The sequence below is a fragment of the Rattus norvegicus genome, chromosome 14, assembly GCF_036323735.1.
Source record: "Rattus norvegicus strain BN/NHsdMcwi chromosome 14, GRCr8, whole genome shotgun sequence".
NCBI lineage: Eukaryota > Metazoa > Chordata > Mammalia > Rodentia > Muridae > Rattus > Rattus norvegicus.
The window spans coordinates 32,672,973-32,697,834 of NC_086032.1; the positions used below are offsets into that span (position 1 = coordinate 32,672,973).

General features: G+C 44.6%; 1 pseudogene; it reads right to left on the minus strand.

Annotated features, from left to right (window-relative positions):
- Positions 1 to 14,535: 14,535 nt before the first annotated feature.
- LOC134481902 (large ribosomal subunit protein eL21-like) lies at positions 14,536 to 15,039 on the minus strand (annotated as a pseudogene).
- Positions 15,040 to 24,862: the final 9,823 nt, after the last annotated feature.

Consider the following 24,862-nt stretch of genomic DNA (forward strand, 5'->3'; position numbering starts at 1 on the left):
TGCTGGGGATCCTAACCCAGGTCTTCATGTTTATACCACAAGCACCTTGCTGACAGAGCCATCTCTGGAGATACCTGATGTTTTCTTTAAACCCATGCTATCTCCAGCCAGAATGGGCCCCAACCCCTTAGGGAGCATTCTTCTCTGGCTAAGAAGTATTCTTCGCCAGGGTCATTCTTATGTAGCTCGGTTATCCGTGGGCTTCTTCTCTTCTGTTAAGGTGTGACTAAAGGACAGAGACTCAGTGCAGGGTCACCTGTCATTCCCTAGATGTACCAGCATCAGGTTTTGAGACACGTCCTCCTTGGAGAACCAGATCCCCTCTTCCTGTAGAAGTCTGCGTAGTTCTACGCAGTTGAGAGTCCTTCGGTCCACGTAGTTGAGAGTGTGGACAGATGACTCACACTTCCAAACAAATGCATCGGCTGAAGTTTCAGGGTAAACGCTGATGGCACATAGCAGCAAGAACGAGAGCGTAGGTCTGCAGAGAAGGTAACCCAGTACTTTGGAGAGTCTAATGGCTGCAGTATTGATGTTCTGTCTTCCAGAAGCCTGGACAGTGGGGCCTGTGGGACAGGTCTCCTCTCAGACTTGATCTGTGATGACTCTGGCTTTTGTTCCTGGGGGCAATAGTCACATCTCTGTGGCATTCCGTGAGCTTCTACATATCATTTGTGGATCTGTCTTCTGTTTACCTCGACAAGCTTAGTCCGTTTGTGTAGCCAGACACTCTGGACTAACTGATTTACAAACAGTGGACATTATTTCTCAGTTCTTGAGGGTGGCAGTCCTACATCAAGGCTGATAGTTCTAGTGTCTAGTAAGGGTTCTGTTCTGCCTCAGACTTCAGCATTGTTGATACTGATGGCTTCTTCTGAAGAGAAGGGATCCCTGTCTTCATATGACAGAAGGAACAGACAGGTCAAGTCTTCATAGGGAGCTAATACACATATTCACAAAGCAGATGGAATTCTTATGGCCTCCTGACCGCTCCCAGCTCTGTTGCTTGGGGGAATTATATTTTATGATGAACCTTGGAAGGACTTGAATATTCAGTCTCTAACACTCAAATGGACTGTTTTAGAATCCAGAGATGCATAGCCACACACACACACATACATATGCATATATGCTTATATAAATATATAAAATATATAAAGTATATATGTATACCTATATATAAATGTACATATAAAATATATAAAGTATAAAGAATAAAATATATATGTATATAGAAGGTATATATATGTGTATACATACTTTAATATGTGTATACATATATAAACTTTATATGTGTATTGAATGAACAAATGTGCAAAACTTAATTCTACCTATAAGAATCTCCCTGATATTGACTTTCTCAATTGGTCAGTGGGCTGATAACGCCCGTCTACAAAGGATATTGTATTGACAGAATGGACTACTGTATGTCAATTAACAACCATATGGTAAGCAGCCAGTAAACTGCAGCTAGCACTGGTAAAAGACAGGGATTTGATGGCGGCAATGACAATTCGACAGTTTGTTCCCATTCTTGTAGTAGAAGAGAAGACCCTGCAGGAGTTCTCTAGTAAGGGCACACGATCTAGACGTCTCATCTTGCTTCCTGTAGCTCACATTTAAACACGGGCTGTCTTTTTGTTTCTCTAACATTACACGTTCTATGCCTGACTTTGTCACCTGACTGGATGGATGGTACATGAGCATCTCACATCAGAGGCCTGCATGCCTTTTGCAGTGCCTAGTCACTTCGGACAGTAATTGGAGCAGCGGTCTAGAGCTTCAAGAAAACCGAGGTTAGAATATTCTTCCATTAAACCAAAGGACTACAGCGCCCCCTACAGGAGAATCTTGGAACGTGAAGAAGAAAGGTCGGGGAGAGGCCATAAAGAGAAAGCCAGAGTGGAGGGAGGCAAAGGCAGGCAGAAAACAGCTTTTGGCTGAGGAAGCAGAGGCAGAGCATTACAGCTCCGAAGCAAGCTGCTGGAAATTAGTTGACAGTGATGGGCTGGAGACCCCGTGTTTGCCTTGTGCCTTTATCAAACGCGTGATGGTAACTTTCACGTTCTCAGACCCAGAGCTAACACTTCGGGAACTTTGTCACGTTTTTTTTTTTTTTTTTTTTTTTTTTTTTTTTTTTGTACTACTTTGATTTTATTTTTTGAAATAAGTCACTGAAATATTATTTTGATACTGAACTTCTGGGTGACCCGCTTCTGAGTCTTGTCTGTCCCCCAACGCTGTTCCTGCCCCTCCTTGTCACCGCCCCCACCGTCATCCCGTCCCCTTGCCCCCTGCTCGTCCCTGGCCTTATTCACACCAGATGGTGATTGGCAAACACTCCCATCTATGAGCTCACCCATCCCTCATAGCAACCTAATAGCCCTAGCTCCATTTTATAGTATCACAAATTGACCCACGGAAGGATTAAATCTCTGCCAAACTTCATGTTAATTGAAATATTAACCTGCTCAAGTCGAACTCAAGCTGTGTTCTTTTCACAAAACGCAATTAGAGTCCAATGCAATACACAGAGATGCTATGGAGAGTCGGGTGAGAGTCCACTAAAGTGCGTAATTAAAATTTACTTTAACAACCGTTGCTAAGTGAAATTTAAATCACAGAATGCTTAACATGGAAGGCTGCAAGGATCAGCAGTGTTAAAATAGTTGAGGGACTCTCTCCTTTAAAAAGTCGTGTTGGGTGCCTACGGCGGCATGTGCCTAGAAGCACAACCCTCAGGAGGCAGGCAGGAAGGCTGCCAAAGGTTTGAGGCCAGCCTGGGCTACAAGTTAGACACCGAATCTTAGTTAGGGTTTCTACTGCTGTGATAAAACACCATGACCAAAAGCAACTTGGGGAGGGAAGAATTTATTTCCGCTACAACTCCCAGGTCGTACTCTATCCCTGAGGGAAGTCAGGCAGAAATTCAAGGCAAGAATATGGATGCAGAGACTAAAGCAGAGGCCACGAAGGAGTGTTGCTAACTAGCTTGTTGTCCAGGGATTTCTCAGACTGCTTTCTTAGGCAACTTGAAACCGCCTGCCCAGGGGTGGCACCACTCACAGGGTTATGGGACCTCCCACATCAATCAGTAACCAAGAAAAGACCTCAGAGATTTCTCTACAGGCCAACCTTCTAGAGGCATTGTTCTCAACTTCCCAGAGAAGTTTAGATTTGTGTCAAGTTGGCACCTTGTCTCAAAAAAAGAAAAAAGACCAAAACTAAGTATATTGGATGAAATGTTTTCATTTTTATGATTTCATATTTTCTGCTTAAAAGAAATGTCTTTCCTGACTAATTCTTCATACCATTGGCTGTATTTTGGCACGCACTACTCCAGTGTCTCAAAACACACCTGTGTTCTCACATATCATACTAACCCTCTCTAAGTATTCCTTTCTCCCCTAGTTAACCCCGGGACTTGGTTTCCCTTGGACACACACCATCAAAGCCATTTTTAATTAAATTTCTGAAACGCTTGGCAGAATACGGGGGTCAGGGTGGAAGCATTTGACTAGCTAGACAAGCTTCACTAGAATATTAGCCATACATTTTGTGGAAAAATTGCTTTCATTATTTTATAAATATAGCACATTCTAGTCCCCCCATGATTATCTCCAGAGAAATTTCTGGAACATAGAGGCTGTAACCTGAAAAGAATCAGAGTAGCTGGGCTTGGGCCACAGGTAGAAACTCTATCGAAGCTCCTACAATGCAGGCTTTGGCATCAGATGAGGAGAAAGGTGTACCTTGGAAGTTTGATGCAAACTGGAGTTTGTATCAGAAGTACAGCAGACTGATGGATAAATGGTATGGAGGATCCATGAAAAAAGCATCAGCAGGTTTTTCATTCGCATACCTTATCTCATCTGGTTCCAAAGGGGCATAGCTTACGTGGATTGGACTTGAGCAATTCTCTCCACAGAACCCAGTCATACACACTCAAGAAAGACAGGGGAAAGTAAATGTCTCTCTAGGAAAACGACTGTGTTAGTAATATTCTCTGGAGACCTGGATGTTATTAAACACACTTTTTAAAAAAGCTTAATGTTCCCAAAGGAAAGTGTCATATATCTTAAATCTTCTTCAATGAGCCATTCATTATTCACTTGGTAATAAGTATTCAACACACATGGATGGTTCAAGTCATGTCCCAGTGGCAGGCAGTGTCATTGTCCTCGCAATGATTTCATTTTAAGGAAGGGACAAGCTGTGAGAAAGTCTAATTCCTTCCTGTAGCCTTGTGATGATGTGTTTATACTTCTCTCTGAAGATTCTGTCCAGTATCATCTGTAGAGTTAGTGGTTGTGAGTTTCTTTATCCTGCGTTCATCATGGACAGTTTCTTTCTTCTTCAATTGTGACAGATAGTTTTGCTAGGTATAATAGTCTTCTTGATTGCTCACTATTATAGTTCAGAATTTGAAGTACAGAATTTCAAGCCTGCCTGGTTTTTAAAATTTCAATTGAGAAGTCTGCTGTTTTTCTAATGGGTCTGGCTTTACATGTGACTTGGTATTTCTTTCTTCAATATACATTCTTTGTTCAGTGTACTGAGTGGTTTAACTATAATGTGAACGAGAGTGTGTTCTTTTCTGGTCTTGTCTATTTTTTGTGCTCAATGCCTCCTTGCAGCTACTTTGGCATCTCATTCCCTAATTTTTGGACATTTTCTACTGTGATTTTATTTTAAATGTTTTCTAAACTCTTAAAATGAAATGAAATTCTTCTCCCCGGGAAATCAAAATGTTTCTACACAGCAAAGAAAATAGTTTATCAAGTGATAAGACAGCCTGTAGAAAGGGAGAAAAAAGTCTTTGCCAGTTAGACATCTGACAGAGAGTTGATATCTAAAATATATAAGCTTTGAAAGAACTCCACACCTTTTCTAGGTTTTCTAATAACCTCATATAACTAAAATTGTCATATGCTTAAATATACATGCTTAGAATCAGCACAATTTTAAAATAATGCAAATACAAAGAATTAGGACTGAATAAATCATGAAAATGTAGACAGCAAAATATATGTACTGGGCAGAGGTGAGTGTCGTGCACTGTCACTGGAGCTGCATTGTCTAGCTCTGGCCTTGCTCCCTGGTCTAGAAGAACCTTGTGGGACCCCAAGAGTGCCCTGTTTCCCTGTGGAAACTTTTGGGGGTTCAAAGCTAAGCAGCTTGGAATCCTGCCCAACTACTTAACCTGGCTGGCTCTGCCCACCACCCCAGATAGTCTGCCTGGGTCAGCCAGAAGAGTCCTGCTGCTATCAGGATTTCCATCCAATATCAGGGAGAACAAGATGCCTAGTAGACACCATAAGAACACAATCAACGAGACCCAGGGCAACATGGCACCACTGGAGTCCAGCTATCCTGCTACAACACACCCTGGATATACTAATGAAACTGAAGCACAAGAACAGGATCTTAAATCCACTCTTACAAGGTAATAGAGGCCTTTAAAGAGGACACGAGTAAGTCTCTTAAGGAAATACAGGGAAACACATTCAAACAGGTAGAGGCATTAAAAGAGAAAGGAGATAAACATAAAGAAATTCAGGAAAATGCAATCGATCAGATGAAGTATAGAAATAAAACTGTCCATGACCTGAAAAGGGAAATGGAAGCAATGGAGAAAACACCAACTGAGGCAATCCTGGAGACAGAAACCTAAGGAAGAGAGAACCTCAGGTGTAGAAGATATCATAGAAGAACTCAATATATACATCAAAGAAAATGAAAAAAAACCTGAAAAGTCCATGACATAAAACATCCAGGAAATCTGGGACACTATGAAAAGACCAAACCTAAGAATAACAGTAATAGAAGATTCCCAGCTAAAAGACCCAGAAAATATCATCAACAAAAACATGGAAGAAAATCTCCCTAACCTAAAGAAAGAGATTCCTATAAAGGTACAAGAAACTTACAGAAAACCAGATTGAACCAGAAAAGAAAATCCTCCCATCATATGATAATCAAAACACTAAATATACATAACAAAGAAAGAATATTAAAAGCAGCAAAGGAAAAAGGCCAAGTAAAGACAAACCTATCAGACCTACAGAATTACACCCAATTTCTCATCTGAGACTCTAAAATCTAGAAAGGACTAGGCAGATGTCTTGTAGACCCTAAAAGACCACAGATGTCAGCCCAGACTACTATACCCAGCAAAACTTTCAGTCATCATAGCTGGAGAAAACAAGATATTTCATGACAAAACCAAATTGAAACAATGCCTTTCCCCTAACCCAGCCCTACAGAGGATGCTAGAAGAAAAACTTCAACCCAATGAGGCTAACTATACTCAAGAAAACACAAGAAATAAATAATTTCACACCATTAAAAGCAATAGAAGAGAAATACACACACTCAACCACCACCATATTAAAATAACAGGAAGTAACAATCATTGGTCATTAATATCTCTTGACATCAATGGACTCAATTCCCCAGTAAAAAGGCACAGGCTAACAAATGGATGGGTAAACAGAATCCATCATTCTGCTGTATACAAGAAACACATCTCAGCAACAAAGATAGTCATTATCTCAATATAAAGAGCTGGGAAAAAAAGGTTTTATAAGCAAATGGGTCTAAGAAAAACCTGCAACAGCCATTCTAATATCTAATAAAGTAGATTTCCAACTGAAAGTAATCAAAAGAGACAAGGAAGAACAATTCATACTCATCAAAAGAAAAATCAACCAAGAGGACATCTCAGTTTTGAACATCTATGCCACAAATGCAAGGGCACCCACATTTGTAAAACAAATGTTCCTAAAGCTTAAATCACACATTGAACACTACACATTAATAGTGGGAGCCCTCAACATCCCACTCTCACCAATGGACAGATCATCTAGACAGAAACTAAAGAGAGAAATAAGGAAACTAACAGAAGTTATGATTCAAATGGTCTTAACAGATATCGATAGAACATTTCACCAAACCACAAAAGAATATACCTTCTTCTCAGCACCTCATGGAACCTTCTCCAAAATTAACCGTGGCATCAATCACAAAGCAAACTTGAACAGATACAAGAAAATTGAAATAACCCAATGCATCTTATCAGATCACCATGGATTAAAGCTGGACTTAAAACTACAAGAGAAACAACAGAAATCCTACATATTCATGGAGACTGAAAAACTCTCTAGTCGACTAAATGATCACTGGGTCAGGGAAGAAATAAAGACATTAAAGATTTTCTAGGATTTAACAAAAATGAAGGCACTACACACACAAATTAATGGGACTCTGAAAACAGTGCTAAGAGGAAGTTCATAGCACTAAGTGCTCTCATAAAGAAATTGGAGATTTCTCATACTAACAAATAAAAAGTACATCTGAAGGCTTTAGAATAGAAAGAAAGAAAGAAAGAAAGAAAGAAAGGAAGGAAGGAAGGAAGGAAGAAAGAAAGAAAATACATTCAGAAGGAGAAGATGGCAGGGAATAATCAAACTCAGGGCTGAAATCAATCAATTAGAAATGAAGAGAACAATAAAAAAACCAACCAAACCAAGAGCTGGTTCTTTGAGAAAATCAACAAGATAGACAAAAGTTTAGCCAAACTAACTAAAAGGCAGAGAGACAGTATTCAAATTAACAAAATCACAAATGAAAAGGGAGACATAACAAAGGACCCTGAAGAAATTCAAAGAACCAATAGGTCTTACTTCAAAAGCCTGCACTACACAAAATTAGAAAATCTTGATGAAATGGATGGTTTTCTAGACAGATATCAATTACCAAAGCTAAGTCAAGATCAGGTGAACCATCTGAATAGTCCTATAACTAAGAAGATAGAAGCAGCCATTACAATCTACAACCATAAAAAAGCCTTGGGCTGGATGGTTTTAGAGCAGAATTCTATCAGACTTTCAAAGAACAGCTAATGCCAATATTCCTCAAACTATTCCACAAAATAGAAACAGAAGGGACTCTGTTCAATTCATTCTAGGAGGCCACAGTCACTTTGATACCTAAACCACACAAAGACTCAGCAAAGGTAGAACATTTCAGACCAATATGCCTTATGAGCATTGATGCAAAAATACTCAATAAAATATTTACTCTTAAACTGGATCCAAGAACACATCAAAGATATCATCCACCATGATTAATTAGGCTTCATTCCAGGGAAGCAGAGGTGGTTCAATATATGAAAAATCCATGGGTGTAATCTACCACAGATCATCTCATTAGATGCTGAAAAAGCCTTTGACAATATCCAACACCATTTCATGATGAAAATCTTGGAGAGAACAGGAATACGAGAGGCATACCTAAACACAATAAAGATAATATACAGAAAGCCAATAGCCAACATCAAATTAAATGGAGAGAAACTTAAAGCAGTCCCACTAAAATTGGGGACAAGACAAGGCTGCCCACTCTCTCAGTATCTTTTCAATATGGTACTTGAAGTTCTAGCTAGAGCTATAAGACAACTAAAGGAAATCAAGGTCCCCATACATCAGAAAGGAAGAAGTCAAAGTATTGATATTCACAGATAATATGATAGTACATATAAGTGGCTCCCCTCCAAATTCTACTAGACAACTCCTATGATTGATAAACAACTTCAGCAAAGTGACTGGATACAAAATTAATTCAAAAGAAATCAGTAGCCTTCTGCTCCACAAGATAAAAGCAGTGAAAAAGAAGTCAGGGAAATGACACCCTTCACAATAGTCACAAATAAAATAAAATACCTTGGGGTGACTCTAACCAAGCAAGTGAAAGACCTGTATGACAAGAACTTTAAGTCCCTGAGGAAGGAAATTGAGGAAGGTATCAGAACATGGAAAGATCTCTCTTGCTCATGGATCGGTAGGGTTAATATAGTGAAAATGCCCAGCCTACACCATCACACAATCCCCATCAAAATTCTAACACAATTCTTCACAGATCTTGAAAGAACAATTCTCATCTTCATATGAAAAAATAGTAAGTGCTCTTAACCGCTGAGCCATTTCTTGGGCCTCCTGTTCTGCACTGTATCCACTCCTCATTCTCTTCCTCTCCTCGGGGATGTTTCTGTGAGCAGTGTTTGGATACCAAATATGATGGAACCATTTTCCTCAAATCTTTCCAGGGCTACGTCTGCTTTTCCTCCTTACCCTGTGCCAGCGTTTTCAGAAGTCCCCATCCCTTTAAAGGAGGGTAAATGTCGTTGATATTTGTGCTGCCTTGTGTTGGCTGGCATTGTCTTCTTTTCCTGTCTCTGTTATCTAATTCTCTACTGTGAAGGCAGGCGTCAGTGAGAGATCAGAGCTCCAGTTAACCATTTGTTGCCCTTAAAACTTTCTTCCTGACATCTAGCATTCTCATGACTTCTTCTAATCAAGGAGCGTTTGTTTGTTTAGTAATCCCCATCCCCCCATTCAACTAGTTGCTGGAGGGAGAGGCAGCCATTCTTATTAAGGTTGGTCAACTTGAGGGGTAAAGGCTTTCTGTCAGTTGCTCGCGATTTGGAAGTTTCTCCTCTGCGACTGCGGTGGAATGTAGTCAGAGTTGCAAGGAGCTGGTCGGACACAGGGACTCCAGGCTTCTGTGTGCAAAGGCTGTTGCTCCCTTGACAGAAGAGTTCAGCTGAAAGGACCCAGGGGTCCTCCCTCCAGTAATTCAAAGTCACCTTTGTTGTAACTAGATATTAAACGCTAACAAAAGATAATTTTATTGCTCCTTGTAAAAAAGGGATACTATTAAAAGTACACTGTGCGTTTTTTTTATTTTCTAAAGATGATTTCCTGATATGTCCTCTGCATGTTGGAGTGCTTTTTCTAGAAAGAAAACGAACTAGACACAGGCTGGTACAAAGCGGCAGAGACAACAGATTGTGCAAAGATCGCCACCTAGTGTCTGACTTTCACATCGCCGCTCTACTAGATAAGGGCAAGCCACAAGGGTTTCTTTTTCCTTGTCTGCAGGGTTGATTGCTTGTTTGGGTATTTGCTGTGAAGTTGAGTTTTCCGTGGTCTTAGCTTTAGTTAGAAGCACCCAGTGTGCTCCTCTTTTCAAGAGGAAGGCTGAATACTGACTTGATCACGTCGGTTTTAAGTGAGGGTGGGCTTGACTCCTGCCCATCTAAGAAAGTGCAATTCTCCTTCCTTAGGTACATTTGTGCAGTACCGTGGTGGCCCCATTTTGTGTGTTCAAGACTATGAATGTGCGTACTCGTGTCTCTTTAAACGACACATGGCTGCCCACTTGTTTCTCCTGTGACCGAGCACACACACTTCAAAGGATGTGGCAAGTGTCTGTATTATGCCCTGAAAGGAGAAAATTCTGCTGCTTCAGTTAAATCAAACGATCGAATGAATGGATGGATGAATGGTTTTAAAATAAGATAAAAGGCAGGGCTATTTTTTTTCCTTTGCAACCCCCATTTTTCTGCTAAGCTCAGGAAAGCATTCCATCTTGAAATAGCTGAATTAACAACTAGGAAAGCTCTTGGCAGGACAATGAAAGCCGTGGTTTGAGGGCACAACCTCTAGTTCAAAGGCAAGCGAAGCACTGATGCTGGTTAGGATGGCGGTGCCTTGGAAATGAGAGTCCCTTCTCTGGCTGGCAACTTTACTGGGAGGATAGGAGCTGGTTTTCCTCTTGTACCTGTTAAAAGTCTGCACACTCACTGGGTGCAGGGCAAAGACCAGGAGAGGGGTGGGAAGAGGACAAAGAATATAAAGATGAAGAGAACTTTCTAGACCCACAGATGACTCCATCGTCTGAACTTAAAACATTTAACCACGTCTTCCTCCTCCTCTTCCTCTTCCTTCTCCTCTTCCTTCCCCTCTTCTTCCTCTCCTCTTCCTCCTCCTCCTCCTCCTCTTCTTCCTCCTCTTCCTCCTCCTTCTTCTGCATTCTTCTTGTTCCCTTTATTTTATATTTTTCAGAGAGAATGAGGGTGAAGAGAAGGTTGATTTTTTAAAATATCATATGGGGTGTGTATGTATCTCTGTGTGCGCAGCACGTGTGCATGTGTATGTGCATCGTGTGGTGTGTGTGTGTGAGTGTGTATGTGCGTGTGTGTGCTTGTGTGCTTGTCTGTATGTGAGACACTTGTATGCCTGGTGCCCACAGAAGCCAGAAGAGTGCATTGTGTGGTCTGGAGTTGGAGTCACAGGCCGTTGTAAGCTACCCGATGGATGTGGTGCTAGGAACCAAACCTGGGTGTGCTGCTGAGCCATCTGTCCACCTCTCCAGCCCACCCTCTTTATTTTGGGACAAAATGTATGTCTCAGGCCTGAAGTTTGCTGTTTCAGCTTAAGTGGCTAGTGAGCCCAGGGTCTCTGTCTCTCTCTGCTTCCTCCAAAGCAGGGTTATCAATTCGCCTACCTGATTTTTCTTTTTAAGAACTGTTTGTCAACTTTACTTTGTATGCACTTTCTATGTGTTTTGCCTGCATGTATGTCTGTGTGGGGGTTCAGATCCCCAAGAACTAGAGCTGCAGTTTGTGATCTGCCATGTGGGTGCTGGGAATTGAACTTGGGCCCTTTAGAGGAGCAGCCACAACCACAATGGGTACTAGGGATCTGAGCTCAGGTCCTCACGCCTGAGTGGCAGTCACTCACTCACTGAGCCATCTCCTGGGCTGCTAATTGTCCTATTCCTTAAGAGAGCTACTCCGTGTCCCAACCTGAAGACGTGGTGTAGAACCATAACCTTCTCTCTGCGGGACCTGTGGTTCCACACAGCTCTGCCTGTGCCTCTCAGCACCCAAGGCTTCCAACTCAGAGAGAACACTCTCTGGGTCTCCTTTGGAGTTAACAGAGCTCTGTCCTTGGGAGGAGTCATGTGCATAGCCTTTTTGGTTGGTGAAAGATGTAGAAGTTGTGTGGAACTCTCTAGACAAATTCCCTTGTGTGTATCTGGGGAAGGGGAGCGAGTGGGTGTCAAGTTCATGAAACATACTGTCTTGACATTGCTGATCTCACTCTTTTGTCTGAAACTTAGATGTGATGGCTGGAGCTCTAGTAACTTTCTAGGATCTAGAAGGATCCAGGCACTGTTTAAGAGTGGGTCAACATCCCCAACATGGATCCCCCACCTGACAGATTCTTTCTAACCTAAGCAAAACAAGGCCCTCTGGTTTCTTCAAATATCTATTCAGAGGAGACATTTTGTTTGGAGCTTATGTTAGTTAATAATAGGAATGAGCTGGGATAATCAACTTAGAGAGGAAGGTTTATTTTGGCTTACACCTCTGGGAGTTCCTGTTCATAGTCCCTTGCATTGGCTTGTGGGGAAGTATTGCATCAGAACGCATTCAACTGCTCATGAAGCTAAGGAGAGAGGAATGGAGTCTGTGAGAGCACCCTCGCCCAAGAGCCCATGAGGGAGAGCACCCTCGCCCAGGAGCCCATGAGGGAGAGCACCCTCGCCCAGGAGTCCATGAGGGAGAGCACCCTTGCCCAGGAGCCCATGTGTGAAAGCACCATCCTCCATGAGTCCATGTGTGAGAGCACCATCCTCCATGAGTCCATGAGGGAGAGCTCAGTCCCCCCATGAGTCCATGAGGGAGAGCACAGTCCCCCATGAGTCCATGAGGGAGAGCACCCTCGCCCATGAGTCCATGAGGGAGAGCACCCTCGCCCATGAGTCCATGAGGGAGAGCACCCTCGCCCAGGAGTCCATGTGTGAGAGCACCCTCGCCCATGAGTCCATGTGTAAAAGCACCATCCTCCATGAGTCCATGAGGGAGAGCACAGTCCCCCACGAGCCCATGTGTTAGAGCACCCTTCCCCATGAGTCAATGTGTTAGAGCACCATCCTCCATGAACCCATGTAGGAGAGTAATCAGCTCCCATGAGTCCATGAGGGAGAGCACAGTCCCCCATGAGCCCATGTGGGAGAGCACCAGCCCCCATGAGTCCATATATGAGAGTACTATCCCCAGTGAATCCCCTGAGAGCACCGTCCCCATGAACCAATGTGTTAGTTACTTTTGCATCTCTGTGTGCAAAATGGCTTCACTAAGGCAACTCAAGAGACTGGTCTTAGGCACACAGTGAATGTGTGGCTGTGGAAACAAAGAGTAGACTAGATGCAGGACTAACCTTCCTGGTCACCTCCCAGCCACCTACATGTAGCAACTCGGTCCACACCCTGGAGTTCCCATCCTCTCTCGATCTAGCACCACCACCTGGGGATCACATAGTCAAACACCAGAGGGCCTTCCCAAGGGCCTCCCCACCTGGTTTCCAGTTCTTCTCAAGAGTCCCGATTAGGGGGCCACGCCCTAACACAAAAGCCTTAGGAGAGCATTTCAGATGTACCCTGCAATAGAGCTGAATACCAGCCTACACCAGCACAAGGCCCTTAGTGGTTCTCAACCTGTGGGTTACGGCCCCTTTGGGGGGTTCTCCAGTCAGATATCCGACATATCCAATACATACATTATAATTCATAACAGTAACAAAATTACAGCTATGATGTAGTTACAAAATAGTTTTATGGTTGGGGCCACCACAACATGAGGAACTGTGTTAATGGGTTACAGCCTTAGGAAGGCTAAGAACCACTAATTTAGAGCCTGCTTGGTTCTCCTGGTTAACAAAAAACACCAGTTGCTAACATTAGGGAAAAGGCACAGAACTGAAGAGCCCTCAGCTGCAGGAAGTAACAGGCTGGTCTTTTTTTTTTTTAAAAGGAGACATCTTTGAATCTTTGTGCCGTGCCGACCTGGAGCCGGGAATAAAGTTAGCAGGGTTAGTGACTTGGTGAGGGCTGAGGTCCACTCTTTGGAACGACACTTGAGTCAGCTGTAGAGGAAAATATTCTTTTCAGCTTAAGATAATTGGTCCCATGGGCAATTTTTGGCAAAACCGCATGATTCTGGTGATGGAGAGTTGAGAAGGCACCGGAATACAATCTCGGCCATAACATCAGGAGAGCTCACACAGTCATTCACGGATGACCATGTCTCTTAACCCTCTTGCCCGTAACAGTTAATCGGGGTCGGTCACTGGGCTTTGACGCTGGCTTTGCTATGGTTTCGATGAAATCATTTCAATGGTGAAGCTTCCTTTCCTCCGAGTAAGATGGGTGCACACGTGGGGCAGGTCGTCTGGGGTCGTTGTAGACTAATGGAGGCTAACTCATGCCTTGCCCATGAGTAGGTGTGTAATATCACACGAGTGTAATTCATAAAAGGGACGCTAGGAGGCAGCACTCCCATGGACATATCTGCATTCCTTCACATCCGTAGACAAGGTTCCCAGGGAACTTGCTGTCAAGGGGACCTGTGCCCTTGGCTACGTCTCAGCCAGACAGTACCACAGTGGGCAAAGCCAAAGCCCTCAGCACTCCAGGACTGACAGGGCTGTGCTAATTACTCAGAGTCAAAGTACTCTTCACTCGTGCTCTCGGCTTCCCATGCCCCAGCTCATACAACACGTCCTCTCTGTGGCCTCAGTGTGACACGTGGGCTAGGGAAGTAGGGTCTCCTGGGAGAAAAGAGGAATGTTTTAAAGCTCTTTGAATTTTTTTTTCAGTCCAGGTCCTTTATTTCCTTTGCATACATTAGGCCATGAATTCCTATGGAATGGGCTCCAGCAGCTCAGGCTCCTTTCCGTTAGTCCTCACAAAGTGGGCTTCTTTGGGTGGCACAGGCTGGCGCTTCAGCTGAACCCAGGTGCCCTTCCCTTTGGCTTCCTTTTCCTTCTGATCGTTCTCCTTCACCCACTTCAGGAAGCCGTCTCTGCTCTTTGAGTGCTTGATGTGCTCAATCCGCACACTGATCCTCTCGGCCAGAATCTTGCCTTTAACTTGCTTGTTTACAATGATGCCCACCGCATGCTGGGTGACATTGTAGACTCTTCCGGTTTTGCCGTGGTAACGCTTATGGGGCATTCCTTTTTGAACAGTGCCCATTCCCTTGATGTCTACAATATCACCCTTCTTGTAGATTCACATGTATGTGGCCAAAGGAACAACTCCATGTTTCCTAAAAGGTCTAGAGAACATATACCGAGTACCTCTCCTCTTTCCTTTTGTGTTTGTCATTTTGGCGAGTTACTGGAAGATGGCTGCCCTGGTGGAAAGGTCTTTCACTTTTTAAAAATTATATTTATTGATTGAGTGTGTGTGTGTGTGTGTGTGTGTGTGTGTGTGTGTGTGTGTGTGTGTGTATGAGAGAGAGAGAGAGAGAGAGAGAGAGAGAGAGAGAGAGAGAGAGAGAGGAGGGTTGGTGGTGGTAGGTGTGATCTAAGACATGCTTTAATGCATATGTGGTAATAAGAGGGCAACTTTCCTTCCACTGTGAAGTCGATGCTGTCAGGCAGAGCAGCAAATGTCTTTACCCTGTGAGCTCCTGAGAGGCAGAACCTGGTTATACTCAGCATCATTTCCCAATAGTTACTTCACGTGAGTCACTTAGTAGGCTTTCTGGTGACTGTGTGTATAACAAGATGTTCAGTGTTGTGAGTGTCTCTTGCCTTTGGAGGGATTCAAGAGAACTTTCGCACCTCTCAGCTATTCCCTTCTAGTTAAAACCCCAGAAAGAGCAAACACAACAGGGAAAAATAGTGCAGCGGTAACGACTTGTCAATGTGTTCTAAGCACACGAGACAGACGCAGAGAGAGGCTGACAGTTAAGCAATTGATTCAAGTGGCCTATGCATGAGGTAGAAGCCTCTGGGGAGCCCTCGTGTAGAGGCCGTGAAGCTGTCATTTTGGATGAGTTTGACCAAGTAGTCTGAAGACAGACCTCCCTTCCTGAAGAGAGCCTCTCCGGCTCTGAATTTATGCTGATGCAACTTTCAGAGCAACCTCTGTTAATCTTTGCCTTCTGAACACCCCACCACTCCTGTTTCACGAGCATACTGGCAGTTCACAGAGTGCCGGGGTGGGATAGAGTGACAGCATCTGCATTCCACCTCAAATAGGACGTCCACAGAGACATAGGGAGGCTGGGTACATAAAGGGGACAGCTGTTTTCTTGATGGTGAATGTGTGTGTGTGTGTGTGTGTGTGTGTGTGTGTGTTTGTGTGTGTGTGTGTTTGTGTGTGGTGTGTGTGTGTATGTGTTTGTGTGGTGTGTGTGTGCCTATGTGTGTATGTGTTTGTGTGGTGTGTGTGTGTGTTTGTGTGGTGTGTGTGTGTGTGTTTGTGTGGTGTGTGTGTGTGTGTGTATACTCGTGTGCACTTGTGAGCACATGCTTGTGCAGGGCAGTGATTGACACCCTACTGCTTTCTACCTCAGCTTGGAGTCAGGCTCTCTTCACTGAGCCTGACTGGATTCGGTGGATCCGCCTTCACTTGCTCACTGACTAAGCTAGATTGATGAACCAGCAGGCTCTGGGAATCTACTTGTCTGCCTCCCCCAGAACTGAAATTACCTACATATGCTACTGCTCCCAGCTTTTACCTGGGTACTGGGGATCCAAAGTCAGGTCTTCTTGCTTTCAGGACAGTTGCTTTCCCCTCTGAACCAGCTCCCCCGCCATGGGTGTCTTTATCTCTGAGAATGCTCCCCACTTAGAACCTCATTAACTCCTAAAGGCCCCACATTCTAATAACATCAGGGTGGGGGTCTGGATCTCAGCATGTGGATTTGGGGGACCACAAACATTCAGCCCACTCTTCATGAAGGTAAACATTGGAGTCCTAACAGGGATGCCAGGGAAAGAAAGCACTCTTCTCTTCTCACCCTGATCCAGTGTTGGGGAAGTGACCATTGCAAAGAGGTCAGAAGAGGAAGGGCTCACCATTATCGATGCTTGGAAGCAGACACCTCTGGATTAAATACAGCACTGAACAGCCAAGGTGCAGAGGCCTGGCTCAGGTAAGCAGGTAGTGTGGTTTTAACTACCGAGAACGAATGCAAAGCTGTTGAACTGATTTGGAGTGTCTTAAAGAAGGCCACCGTAAGGGGTGGGTGGAGACTTGGATGACAGACAGTGGGAGTAGTTAATTGAAAAATGAAGGGAATCCTTCATTGCATAGGCAATAAGCCACCTTTCTAAACCAGTCCTCTGCACTGGTCTGTACGTACAGGTTTATGTTCTGCTCTTTCTCGGTTTGAGGGTGCATCTTGAGGTGAGATGAGCTCCAAATGTCCGTACTCAGATATCATGGCTGGTCTTGAACTCAGAAGTCCTTTAGAAGATGAACTTGATCCATGAACCTTGAGCGTCCACCATTGGAGAGTTTGCATGAAAGGGGGTGGGGAAGAAGCCACTGGTAGAAGCAGGTAGCGCCATGATGGTGCATGTGGCAGGGGAGGTAGTCAGCTGTGCGGTTAGGCTGGTGTTTGTGGATTAACCCTCCCCTCCAGATTTGGCTTTCTGATGCCCCTCGATCTGACTCTGACTGTGGGGGCTTGTGAAAGGCTTTATTTCCCATGGTGCTTCAGTGCATTGGTGCTACAGTGACCACTCTGGGTCTTTGGCAGAGCCCCCAGAGAAAGGAAAACATTCAGAGGACCTCGCCATTTGTGGGATTATGGGAATGCATCAGAGACCTCATGGCAGACACTGGCTCCAGAGGGAGCCAGCTCCGGGGCTTCCTCTTTTCCCAGCTCTGCTCCATGAGGCAGTCACTTGCCTCTGTTCTTAGCATTGATCTCTGTCGTTTTCTGGTCTTCTCTGAATGCAGGGACTCGGACCGCAAACTGCATGGGTCAGGCTTTAGCACTGACTGGGATGGGATTCATCTATCGAGCTCAGTCTTAGACTTGGAGACCAAGGCAGGAGGCAGATGGGCAGAGAGGGAGGGAGGGAGAGGGAAAGGGAGAAGGAGAGGGAGAGGGAGAAGGAGAGGGAGGGGAGAGAGAGAGAGAGAGAGAGAGAGAGAGAGAGAGAGAGAGAGAGAGAGAGAGAGAGAGAGAAGCCTTTGCCTTTTTCTCTCTGCTCCAGAAGTGGTGGCTGGGGCTCTCTTATTCCCTCTCCGCTGGTGGCCCTGGCTCTACCCCTGACATTACTACTCCTTCTCTATATCCTTCTAGTAGACAAGATTGTCGCTGTCCCTTGTTGCTAATCGATGATGGCCCCAGTGTTGCCATCAACTTGTTACCATCAAGACTTTTACTCTTTTCCAATTCCACCTTACATTCTTTCCACTGAGCCACCTGTCTGTAATGGGGCCCGAGCCTCCAGTCAGGGCCTAATTGTCACAGACTCTCAGGCAGTGTCCTTCTCTGACATCCTCCCAAAGTCAGAGCTGGAGAGACCAAGTCCCACTAAAACCACCCAGAATGTCCTCCTCAGGCCCTGGGCCTAGTGGCATGAACGCAGTTCTATGTTCTTCCTTGTCTGAGGCCTACACCAACAGCTCTTAATGGTGGCAAGCATTGGTTTGCATCGGGCTCACCTGAAGAACTGTCACAATCGTTTTTGACCTATTGGAATGGCAATTTTCATAGGATTTGACCAGTAGAAAAAAGTGGGCGGGGAAAAGTATGTTGCCTGTGATGATTGACAACCAATGATAAAGCTAGCATTTACTCCCGTCACCGTTTTCAAAGTCTCCCAGAGCTCTTTAAATAGAAACACAATGGCTTTTTCTCCCATAGCGCCCAGACTGACTGTGTCTCTGTAGGTGGGGTGGGGGTGGTCATTTAATCTCCCAAACAACCTTGCAGTGTATAAGAAGGCAGAACTTACCAAAGGTCATAGCAAGGTCACCCCTTGAAGTCAGTCAGCTCACCCCGTGACTTGAGTGCTTTGTCCACTCCTATAAGGCGCTTTGAATGAGGCACGTGCTACTTTCATTTTACAAAGAAAGCCAAGAGATGGAGGTTACCGAATAGCTTGTCCAAAGTCACAGAGCTAGGAGCAAGCTCAGACAGCATTTGAACTCCGTGCCACTGGGTCCCAAGCCCATGTGCCTGTGCCTTCCTTGTCCTTGCTTGCCCCCGAGGCTCTAACGAGCTCTTCTCCAGATTCTTCTGTCTTTGCGGGGAATAATGTGCAGATCCGCTTGTCTTCCCCAAGCGTCAATCACTTGCTGAATTCAGTAAGTTTCCCTCATTACTATGCCTTGAGGCCTTACCTGTGTATGGACCATAAAAAAGAAAATTTCTGTGGCTCGCATTAGGACTTCTAACAACGGAAGGATTTGGATATCTCTTTCACCTTGTATGCCACCCAGACTCAGACCATCTCACTCCCCAGACTTGCATCTGAAATTTGGCATTGAGTAACGGCCTTGCTTACAGTTTATACACGTTTTTAATGCTGTATCTGCTGCATGCTAAGAAGCATGAACAGCAAGAGGCCACGCGTTCAGTGGTGTTTCAAGTCCCTGGGGATTCTTTGGGGCAAGGGATGTAGTATTTAAATTGGCCACAAGAGGGCTCCATTTCTTTTCTCTAGATGTTCATAGTTACAACAGCTTCTGGGGCCACAGATGTGAAATGCTATTCTGGACACAGTAATTAAACCACATTTAGTGCAATTTACCCAAAATAAGTGAAATGATTTGTTTGGTGGAATAATGAATTCTATCATTTATTTAACCTCCAAATACAAAGAGGGAAGCCTTTAAATAAAATGAATTAGTTTTGCAAATCTTCTCTGGAAAAATCTCCCATTCCTGTGTGGATGATAACATTTGAAAAGCTAAAACTCCATTTTATATTTTCTTAAACACTGCCTCCCAGAACTTTGAAATTGGAAGTCTTCATGAAAACTTCAGAAAAAGTGGTAGGACTGGCAAAGGAGGAAATGATCTCCTGGTGTCATTCAGTAGCGGGTCAGGACAGGAGGAGGTTTAATCTGGGGAATTAACTTCACGGGTAAGAGAGGGCTGGAGGGACAAAGCAGTACCACCAAAGCAACCAGCATCGTACCTTGGTGCAGATCCTTGCAAGTGGTTTCAGTGAATATGATTCTGTAGCCGCTGGGCACATAAGTGGGCACTGTTGATGGCCAAGCGTGGTGGTTTGAAAATGCTTGTTTCAGGGAGTAGCACTATTTGGAGGTGTGGCCTTGTTGGAGTAGGTGTGTCACTGTGGGTGTGGGCTTTAAGACCCTTGTCCTAGCTGCCTGGAAGCCAGTCTTCTCCTAGAGACCTTCAGATGAAGGTGTAGAACTCTCATCAACTCCTGCACCATGCCTGCCTGGGTACTGCCGTGCTCCCACCTTCAATATAATGGACTCTGAACCTGTAAGCCAGCCCCAATTAAATGTTGCCCGTATAATAGTTGACTTGGTCATGGTGTCTGCTCATAGCAGTAAAACCTTAACTAAGAAACCAGGTAAAGGGTGTCACTGGCCAAAGTAATGGAGACCCAGCGGTAGGCAGAGGCTTGCGGGCCTCACCAATTGTACCTTGGAGAATACAGGATGGCAGTTTTGAACTAGGAGAAGATAGCTTAGTACTTACCTAGCTTTCCCTTCTGTAGATATTCAGGACATACTTTCTGCTCACACAATACAACAATGTTGGGCTTCAGCTGTAGACACTGACACTTTCTGTTTCCTTTTCCTATGATATTCATCAGAGACTCCCTTGCGTCCCAGGCATGGTACTTGTGAAGAAGAAATATGATTTCTCTTACTAAACCAGACCGACCAGCACCTCCTGCCCTACCTGCTAGTTCATGGGGACCAGCTGTTAGTCTTCACTTCCAAACCAGAAGAACAGCGTTTGGCATGCAGTGGAAGTGTTTCACTATTATGAAAACAGACCTTCACACCAGAAGAGCCCTTGTATCTGGGACAGCAGGCTGTCATTTGGAAAGTGGTACAGTAGTGAGAGAAGCCTCTCCCACATCCACCTTGGTCCTTGGACCCAGGAGTTCTGCCTGTGAGGGAAAATGGGTCATTGTTGGTCCCTCTTTCAAAGTACATGTGGCATCAAACCTTCAGGTGTTTCCCCCACATTGTTGTGTAAATGGAGCTCCTTTAACTGTTCTCTTTCTATAAGACCGCCTGCTCCATGGATGTGAATGTTCATGTGTGCATATGTGCTTCGTGCATGTATGTGAGTGGCGTTCATGTATGTGAGTAGAACCGTATCTGGAGTCAGAATCAACATTTTGGGAAATTCTACACATGTGAAGAAGGGTCCTTGAAAAGTATAAGGATAGAAAGCAAGCTTAGACCAATGTCCTTACATTTATTGTTTGCTTTCTTTCTTTTTCTTTTTTTTTTGAGGGGAGAGTATCACAGTGCATTATGGGAGTCAAAAGAGAACTTGCTACAGTCAAGTCTCTCCACCATGTAGGTCCTGGAACTTGAACTCCGGTCTTTGGGCTGGATGGCAGGTAACTTTATCCTCTGAGCCATCTTGCTGACCATATATGTGTGTATATCCATGTCTGTGTATGTTGTTTAATAAATACTGAGTATCTAATATATGTTACAATATCCAGGACTAGGTAATTTATAAAGAATAGGGGTTCGGTTAGCTCACAGTTCTGGAGACTAAGAAGTCTGTGATCGTGGTGTTGACATCTACTCAGTACTGACAAAGACCTTCCTGCTGCTCTGTCACATCTGAGGCAGAGCAAGTGAGTAGCAAATGAGTGCCTCCTTCATCGTACAGAGGCACAAGAGTCATTGAGAATGGGCCTCACCATCTCACCTAACATTAATCACTCCTCAATGGCCCACTTCCACATTCCACAAACATATTTTTGCCGGGAGTCAAGCTTCTCACACGTGAATTTTAGCAGACCTTCAGTAATTGCTGGTTTGTTTGTTTGTTTGTTTGTTTGTTTGTTTGTTTTTGCAATGGCAGAGAGAACTGCAGCAGAACAGCGTCATAGATGTGCCATCAGCCCTGCCCTTTGCCCTCTTCTCTCTTTACTTGAGGACAGGTGCTAGTCCAAGGTCTTTCCTGAAGGTGGGTCAGGTTTCCATGGCTTCATTTCAGCACGAGTCTGTCAGGAAGAAGATTAGGAAGGGCACTAGAGACTGGGGTGTGCTTGCATTTTAGACACATATTGGTTTGCATTCGACTGCCTTCAGCTTTTGCCCAGGATCAAAGTCATCAAAGTCCTCCACATCTCATCCTGATGTATCTACACATTACATACATACACAGGCGAGTGTAGTCCTTCGACTGAAAAGGTCTAAAGATGGAGGCTTTGTGTTACCGAGGCAGCCGTGTTTAGGCTTGATGCTAGCTTTCAAGATGGATACCTTTCTGTATCCAGCACCATAACCAGACCACACACTAATTCTGCCCAGCACTTTGACAAACATTTAAAGGGCTATGGTATGATGTGGTGGCTCTCACCTTGGGAGGCTGAGGCAGTAGGATTGCCATGAGTCTGAAAGCCAGCCGGCACTACATAATGATCTCCAGAACAGCCTACGCTATGCACCTGTATAAAAAAACAAAAAACAAAAACAAAAACAAAAAAAACAAAAAAAAAACAAAAACAAAACCCAAAACAAGAAAAAAACCAAATAAATAAAAATTTAAAAAGTAAAGTACAGTGCTATAAAGCCACTCCATTCACCATTTAGGGCAGATTTCTAGGAACTAATTCTCTAATTGAGGTCCAAAAGCAACATTCCCCAAGCCTCAATCCAATTCTGAATAGCCACTCGATTTTCCATAGAACAAAAGCCTCCTCCTTCACGTTGGTTTAATTGACTTTGTCACATGTCAGTAGTTTGCTTTGTGGTTAAATTCTTATCACCCTTCTGAGGATGGAAAGAAGAAAATGGAATTTATTCTTTAAATGCACATATTCACATTTTCCAAAAAAAAACATTTAATAAGGATCTACGGTGTACCAAGAAGGGAGCAGACACACAGCATCTCATTACTCATGTGTCTGGAGGGCAAGCCAGCCTTTGAAACCTGGTAGGGTAAAAAGCATGATCAAAAACCTAATTTCCTGGCCTATCACCTCATAGGAAACCCAGGCCCATTCTAAGCCCTCCTCTAGTCTGGGGTGTCTGGTGTTACTGTGTCCTCTATGTCTCCTCACTAGGGTCACTTTCATGAGGCACTCCTGGAGGCACACATTCTCTGCACTGCTGAGAACTGAGGGTGGACACAGACCATGCTGTGTGTCAGAGTCAAAGGAAGGCAGCATCAGGACAGGAAGCCATGCTAATCAGGGACCTGAAGAGAATAAAGACCTGGAGTCGGGAAGCTGGCCTGCAGTGGGGGTAGGGCCAGCTCGTCACCTGAGTCCTTAAGCTGTGGCTGCCCCATGAATACAGAGGGGTCAATGCCGCACAGAAGAAGGTGCTATGAATAGGTGCATGTGCCCCTCAAATCCATGTGTGGAGTCCCAGCCCATGTGAGGTAGAGTTTCAGAAGGCGCATGGCATATTACTTAGTAGTCTCATTGCTGTGACAAGGCACCGGGTAGAAGCCACTTAAGGAAGGAGATGTTTATGTTGGTCACTGTAAGGGTTGGTTCAGATGCTAAGGTCCTATTCCCCAACTGGCTCTTGATCCACCAATAAAGACACCAGCGACCAGTGACTGAGGATGGAGTGGAACTCAGGAGGACACAGGCAGAATCATGAGAGGGAGAGAAGAACCGAGGAGCAGCTACAGGAGATAATGCCAACCAGCCACATGAGTTTTTGGTTTTGAGTGGTCAATGGACACTCTATCCGATTATGCCTGGGGTGGCAGGAAAGGTTTAGCAGCGCCCAGTCATTGAGTAAGCAGAGCATTTATGAATAACTGACATGTGTGTCTGTGTTTTGATTCGGTGGAAACAATATTCTTTGGGCAGAGGTCGGTAGTGCGGCCCTTCTCAGAGTCAAGGCAGAGTAGCAAAAGCTACATGCAACAGGTTACAGTGTCAGAGGGCTGTACGTCATTGTAACAGGGAAGGCAAACCGGAAGGGCCCTGTCTGTGCTGGTGGCAGTCTGTGTTGGAGACTTTTTCGTGTAATGCAGGCCAGGAATGGTGAGCATGGTTGGAACTAGACTTGGGTTCAACCTTCAGATGAATGGCTTGTGCTCTGCTACACGGTGTAGACTATGTAGGTGAACCCTTACGGGTATCCTTCCCATGAGGCACCTGACTGCTGATTTCATTCACGGCCTGCAGCAAGCATTAGGCCTGCTCACAGCCCTTTGGTCCCGCCTTGCATATGGCTAGGTGGCCTTCTCTACCCACGTGATACGCCACTTGTTTAGTCAATGAAGAAAGGCAGATAAAGTCTCCAGATAAACTTCTATTGTATTAAGAAGTTGTGTTAGTGCAGCATGACCTTGTCTGTCCTGACTGATGCAAAGTCAACTTTCCAAACGCCTGGAGTTGCACAGTATATACCACAGAGGTCTTTGGATTCCAGCCTCTAGTAAGCCAAGCCGAGAGACAGAAGACAGTTGAAGTACAGTGGCCGTTACTCCTAAATTTCATGCTGAAATCACCACCATCTTGGCTTCTTCTGTCTTGAAAGACGTTGCTAGATTGATCTTAGTAACTGCCAGGGATATGTCACTGCAGTCAGAAATGAAAGGGGGTAATTAGGACTTGGTTCTACAAGCTGTCTTTTTAAAGATCAGTTAGCCCTCATTCAAGGGCTGACAGCTCGTCTGAGTCTGGGCAGGGGCCCCGGCTCACCCTGTGAAGTGACAGCACCAAGTAGCTTTCTAGCGTGTTGGGGACATAAGGGAAGTACCAAAGCATGAAGAGTGACTAGGCTGTGTGTTCCTTTCCTGTTCCTGACACCCTGTGCCCTCAGACTTTATTTCCTGTAAACATCACAAGAGGGAACCAGGAGATCCCAGTGACTTGGGATGTGGGGATTTGTGGCTGGCCACAACCAATAGGATCTGTTTGGTTAGAGGAACTGAAGTGGCAGGTTTGATGCCAGAGGCCTGGCTCTTGGGTTCTCAGCCCCTGGATAGGATCCTTTTTATATGCTGTCATCTCCAAGAAGTGTATCACGAGCAGTCTGACTCTCTTGAACTGCTG